Consider the following 5,786-nt stretch of genomic DNA (forward strand, 5'->3'; position numbering starts at 1 on the left):
GCTGTGAGACATATGTGGACTGGGCTTGGATTGGGGTGGCCCTTTGTAGGTACAGGAGGCCCCAGGCAGTGCAAGATGGAGCTGGAGGTACAAAGAGAAGCTGGGCCTGCTCTCCCCACGCTGTATAGTGGGGTTACCTGTAAGAACCCTGTGGCCTGAAGATTACCATCCCTACTCTATGGAGGAAACTGAGGCTCAGAGAGATTAAGCACAATGTTTCATGATTTGAATATGCATGTTTTCTTACATTTCAATATATCTGAAATCAGGATGCATCTTACAAGCCATGATCTCTGCATAGTGTTTACTCAACGTTGTTGTTTCTTTGTGAGTTTCACAGTAAATAGTGGTGTGTTTTAAATCGATGGTATCCTAGACTTGACAAAATGGGTAGCTTGACTGGTTCACACAGGTAAGTGGTGAGGCTGGGATTCAAACTCCTGGGGACAGAACAATGAATGAATGAGTCAAGATCTCTGCATTCTTTACGAGTGGACGCAGTGGCTGGGAAGGAAGCAAAAGGGGAGCTGAGACAGGAGAGAACACAGAGGTGAGGTCAGGGTCTCAGGGAAAGGCTGGCTGAGGAAGTTGTGTTTGAACTGAATTGGGAAGAATGAGAACAAAGCCTCCGTGTAGCATGAGGAGAATATTATTCTGGATTCTCCAGAGGAATGGAATATATACATCTATACATGCACACGTACACATGCATACACAAAGAGAGTTATTAAAAGGAACTGTTCACAGGAACATGGAGGCTGAGAAATCCCAGGATCTGCAGTTGACAAGTTCCAGGAGAGCCAATGGTGCAAGTTCCAGTCTGAATCCAAGTGTGAAGGCAATGGAAGACCAATGTCCCCACTAACGCAGGTACAGAAAGAGAATTCTCTTCTCTTCCAGCTTTGTATTCTAGTTAGGCCTTTGGTGGATTGGAAGAAGCACAGTGTTTCATTCCATCCACACTGGGAGAACAGTCTACTAGTCTCAGCCTACTGATTCAAATGTTAATCTCATTCAGAAAGGCCCTCATAGCTACACCAAGAAATAACATTTAACCAAATATCTGCACACCCCATGGCCCAGTCAAGTTGACACATAAAATTAACCATCATGGAGGAAGTATTTATCCTCTGAGGCTGGCCCTTAGATTTTCTAATATGAAAGTTCCTGGAAGTCTCACTGTTGGTTGGTTTATGGATGGCAGCCTTTACTTAGGAAAGCATATATCCTCTCATTCCCTTTCCCACACTACCCACCCTAGAGAAAAGGTACAGAAAATGTAGTTACCTTATCTCATAAATACCTCCTATCTGCTGGCCTCTGTGATCTATGTCATAGATACTCGAGACTGCCTATTTCACTACGGCCAGCCTTTTCCCACTTTTAACTTAAAGGTTTTTATTTAATTTATGTGCTCAAGGTCTTTCATCAGGGTTTCTCAGTCCTGGTGCTAATAGATATTTTGGGTTAGATAATCCTCTGTTTTGTGGGGCTGTCTTGTGCCTTATAGATGTTTAGCAGTGCCCGTGGACGAAACCCACTGGATGCCTGTAACAGGCCCCTCCCTCTCAGAGTTGTGACAACCAAAAATGTCCCCAGTCATTACCAAATAGCTGGTGGACTAAGATCTCCCAGGTGGAAACCACTGCTCTCATCTTCATGGCGATTTGCCATATGGAGTCTGTGCTTGGGAACGTTTTTCCCCAGGACAAGGAGAGTACCCTTCATTGACCTGACCACAGGAATCAGGAGTGCAGAGTCTTCCTATCTCTGGAGTTTCCAGTAAGAGGATTAGACTGCCAAGGTGATCGGATTGCATTTCTAATGAGTCAAGCTGCCAACATCTGTTTGTGGTAATTGAGGACAGCTGTGATGCTGGCTTGGCTGAAACCTCCACAATCATCTCGTGCCCCTCCAGGCATTTCAGCTGGCCCCAGCTATCCTGTCACATCAGCCTCTCCCAGGAAGATGCTGGCAAGGTCAGGGCATTTACTGAGAATGGTATCAATCTAGACGGCATCTTAGGTGTGACACTGCCACGTTGATGGGGATGCAGGAGCAATGTCCGCTCCTATAAACTGCCTGTAAGACACAGAAAACAAGTATGTGTGTAGTATAAAAAAGCAAGTCACAACCAATACTAATAATAACAACAACAACACATATATTCATCCCACTTGCCCTATGTCCTGTTTTAAAAGCTCAACTTGTATTATTTCATTTATTCTTTGTAGCAACATTCTGACATAGGTACTACTTTGTTCAGGTGTTGTGGCTGAGATACAGAGAATGGGAGGTGGAATTAGGATTACACCCAAGCAATTGATTCCAGAGTCTACACTGTGTCCAAGCAATGTGGACTCAATTTTCCAAATATTTTAACTTTATTAAATTGCATACACACGTATTTATTCATAATTAACATAACATAAAAGTCTGGAAACAGACATACCAAAATATTAACAGTCGGTCTCTCTCTGGGTGGTTGCCTTAGGGGTAATTTTTTTTGGTCTTCTTTAAACTTTTTAACATTTTTCAAGTTTACTATATTAAGTATTATTTTTTTATTGGAAGTTATATAGAAGTTCTTAGACTATGTATGTGGGGAATGTGATGGGAAGAGGAGTAGTGAGCTAAGGGGATATTTTAGAAGCTGAGTACTCCCTGAAAGAGTATATTCTGGGGGAGAAGGTGGCAAGTCCATCACCTTGGGCGCTGATTTCTTCATGGATGTGCTAAATAACTGTTCTGTAGCTGAATGCACATTGAATCACATTACAACTTACCCAATGCATTCCAGACTTTTTGGTGAAACTCTAGAATTTCTCTGAATCAACTTTTTTTTTTTTTTGTCTCACTTGGTATTGCAGGGACATTTTTCTGAGGCCAGACTGTGTTTAGCTCTACACCCACCCCTCACGACACTCCTCCCCAAAGGAGGCTAAACTGCTGGCTGCTTTGCAGAATTTGGTCCTGTGAAGACAGTGAAGCCTGGCCTCGGGCATGGTTCTTCGGGGAAGAGTGATGATTTTCTAGCAGCCAAGTCAGGCCTGCAGCTGCCACAGTTCCTACCCTTCTTACTCCATGGACAGGGTGGAGACTGTCTCACATGTCAGCACCCCTTGCCTTGGAGTTTGGAACAGGGTGTGGGACCACCCAGAAGACACACCCACCCAGATCACATTTCGGAGATCATTCTCCTGGAGAGAAACTTGCTTGGGGGTGAGAGTAGCATACTAGTTTGTTTAAAATCCTCACACTATTTTCTTTTTCCTCTAAAACCTCACCACTTATGGAGTGATTAGACGCAATTACAGAGTTGGTTTTGCATAGAATAGACAGTGCAGGGCAGGTGGTCCTGCCCAACCTCATCTTCCCGGAGGTGGTGAAGTCTTTCTGTAAATACCAATTTGGCTTGGACATAAATGCCAGTGTAGGGATGAGAGTCCACTTCCTCTCCCCCATGACCATCCCATCTCCTTCAAAGCAATAGGAAGGAAGAAAGTTACTGTTTACCATTTTTCTTATGAAAGACAGGGATGACTAGGGAAGTAGAAAGCTGCTGGAAGGCAACAACATTTGTCACATTATCTCCCTTTACATAAAACCCCAGCAGAGCCCCCAGGGGCTCCAGGTTGACACTGTGCCTTTAAACTCAGCCAACCCACTGTGTCTCTCACTGGTGCTGGCGAATTAAAACCATCAGCCCCAAGTCCCATTCTTGGTAATTTCCTTGGATTTCCTGTGTTAGTTCCTGTCTTTGATCTTCTCTAAATTGCCACACACAGAGCTCTACACATATGCACACATTCATGGCTCCATCTTCTGTCTTTGGTCTCATGTGTAGCCTTGAGCTCAGGCAGATTTGGCATCTCTAGGATGCTGATGCAGATAATGTAATTGCTCTTTTGGGACATCAGCATGAAATGTTTTTTTTTTTTTTTTCTCCTTATAAATATGCTATGACAAAAGGCTCTTTCTTAAATCTTGACAGATTCTGTAATTTCCTGACCAATTTTAGACGTTAAAAGTTGAGATCAATTTAAATTTTAGTGTTTATTAGGACTTAAATCTTACCTCCAACTCCCCTCTCTGCCCTGGCAGGGGTTTGACCCATTGCCTGAGGTCCAAGGCTCTGCCATCTGTTTCCCACTTCTCTCCAGCGTTTCCATGTGGTTGAGTGTGAGTGGGGACAGCCTTAATTAAAATGCCATCTCTTCCTTTCCTCTCTCTTTTGAGGTTGACTTTGCTTGCATTGGGGGGCTTTGGGAGTTTAGAGGAGATGGTGGAGGCATCTCATGGAAACCAGTTGCATGTCACGATGCAGAGGTGACCTTGGTTATCTTGGGAACCTGTGTGTGTCTTCTGGTGACCTCTTCATGACCAGTAGTTTAGTGATGAGTTTCCACCAGTCCTCTCCATCACTGAGGTTTTCTGCAGAGAGGACAGCCATGCCTCCCTAGGCCCTGACATTTGTTCATGCTCTAATCACCTTTTAAGGAGGCAGCTCCTCTCTCAGTGGCCACCAGGATGGCCCCAGGACTCCTGCCTTTCCTCTGTGCTCTTTCTCAAGGAAATGCTGAGATCTCTGCTGCAAGAGAGGAGGGTGGGCTCACATTCTTAGGTACTCTGTGCCATGGTCCCTTCTCACTCTGATGAAGTGGGCTTCTCTGGCAGTCTTTGAACCTTTAAATGGACACTAGTCTCCATGTTCAAGAATATCACTTGTCATCAAGAGCTGTAGGTTAACTTCCCCTGATAACTCTCTATGACTGCTGGAGAAGACAGGTTCTGTAGCTCTGCAAGCTCCATCCAGGGAGTGAAATGCCAGAGTCTCTATCTGGTAGGAGTTCTTAACCTCTCAGAAGGATTCTCTTGAAACTTTTCATTTCTTTTCTTGAAGGTAGGGAAGTGGCATCCCATTGTAGACACTGCATATCTTGACAAGGTCCATGACCGTGATAGTTCTGCCCCCCTCCCACTCTGGTCCTTTCTGGGCTTTTATGGTCTGGGAAAGGGGCAAGATTTGTGGTGGTAGGTGGTGGTGAAGGTAGAAGGGCAGCTCAGGCTTAGTAAACCACAAGGAAGGTATCTGGCCCTGGTGTTGACAGCTTTGTTTAGAATATGTGGTTTGAGGAGCCTCTTTGTCCATAGCTTTGGGCCTTTGTTGCCAATTTTGGGTATACACAAAAATGATCCCTCAGCATCCTATTACTTTAGCTAAACTTCTTGCTACATATATGCTAAGCACAGTGCTGGACAATGTACCAATGAGTTTGTTTAAGCTCACAGTGATCCTATGAGAAAGAAAGAACTATCCATTTTTTACAGATGAAGAAACTGAGGCACATGGAAGTTGTGTTAACTGTTCAGGATTATGCAGCTAGCCAAGACTTGAACCTGGCAGTCTGATTCCAGAGTGTGTGATCTTACATACTACCTTGTGATTCTTTCTAGCCCATACCTCTGTTTTCATGCTCCTGGCATCTTTGGATGTATGCTTGGTTACTCTTTGGCTCCTTATGAGCTCATTATGCTCATTATGATACTGTTGGGGAGGAAAACTTTTCCTATATACTCTTTGGTTTAATGACTGGGGTCCTGTGAATTAAAATGACAAAAGATAGCTTAGCAGGATGAAAAATTATGTGTATGGGAGTTAACAAAAAAAGTAGCTAGCTTTCTGAATGATAAAAGTTGGAGGCTTATATACTAACAGTAGGGGTGAGGAGGGAATGAAAAAGGCTTTTATGAGAAAAACAAATAGGTTTCTTTAGGAAAGACAA

The 5,786-nt window shown here is 43.9% G+C and overlaps 1 long non-coding RNA gene across 1 annotated transcript; it reads right to left on the reverse strand.

Moving 5' to 3' along the window:
- Nucleotides 1-306: 306 nt before the first annotated feature.
- On the reverse strand, nucleotides 307-5,504 carry LOC119873009. The gene is made up of 3 exons (XR_005362908.1): nucleotides 5,465-5,504; nucleotides 1,607-2,082; nucleotides 307-440 (listed from the first exon to the last, which is right to left on the reverse strand). It is a non-coding gene; the product is annotated as an uncharacterized LOC119873009 (long non-coding RNA).
- Between the last annotated feature and the right edge of the window lie 282 nt (nucleotides 5,505-5,786).

Source organism: Canis lupus, chromosome 8, assembly GCF_011100685.1.
Source record: "Canis lupus familiaris isolate Mischka breed German Shepherd chromosome 8, alternate assembly UU_Cfam_GSD_1.0, whole genome shotgun sequence".
In the NCBI taxonomy this organism is placed as follows: Eukaryota; Metazoa; Chordata; class Mammalia; order Carnivora; family Canidae; genus Canis; species Canis lupus.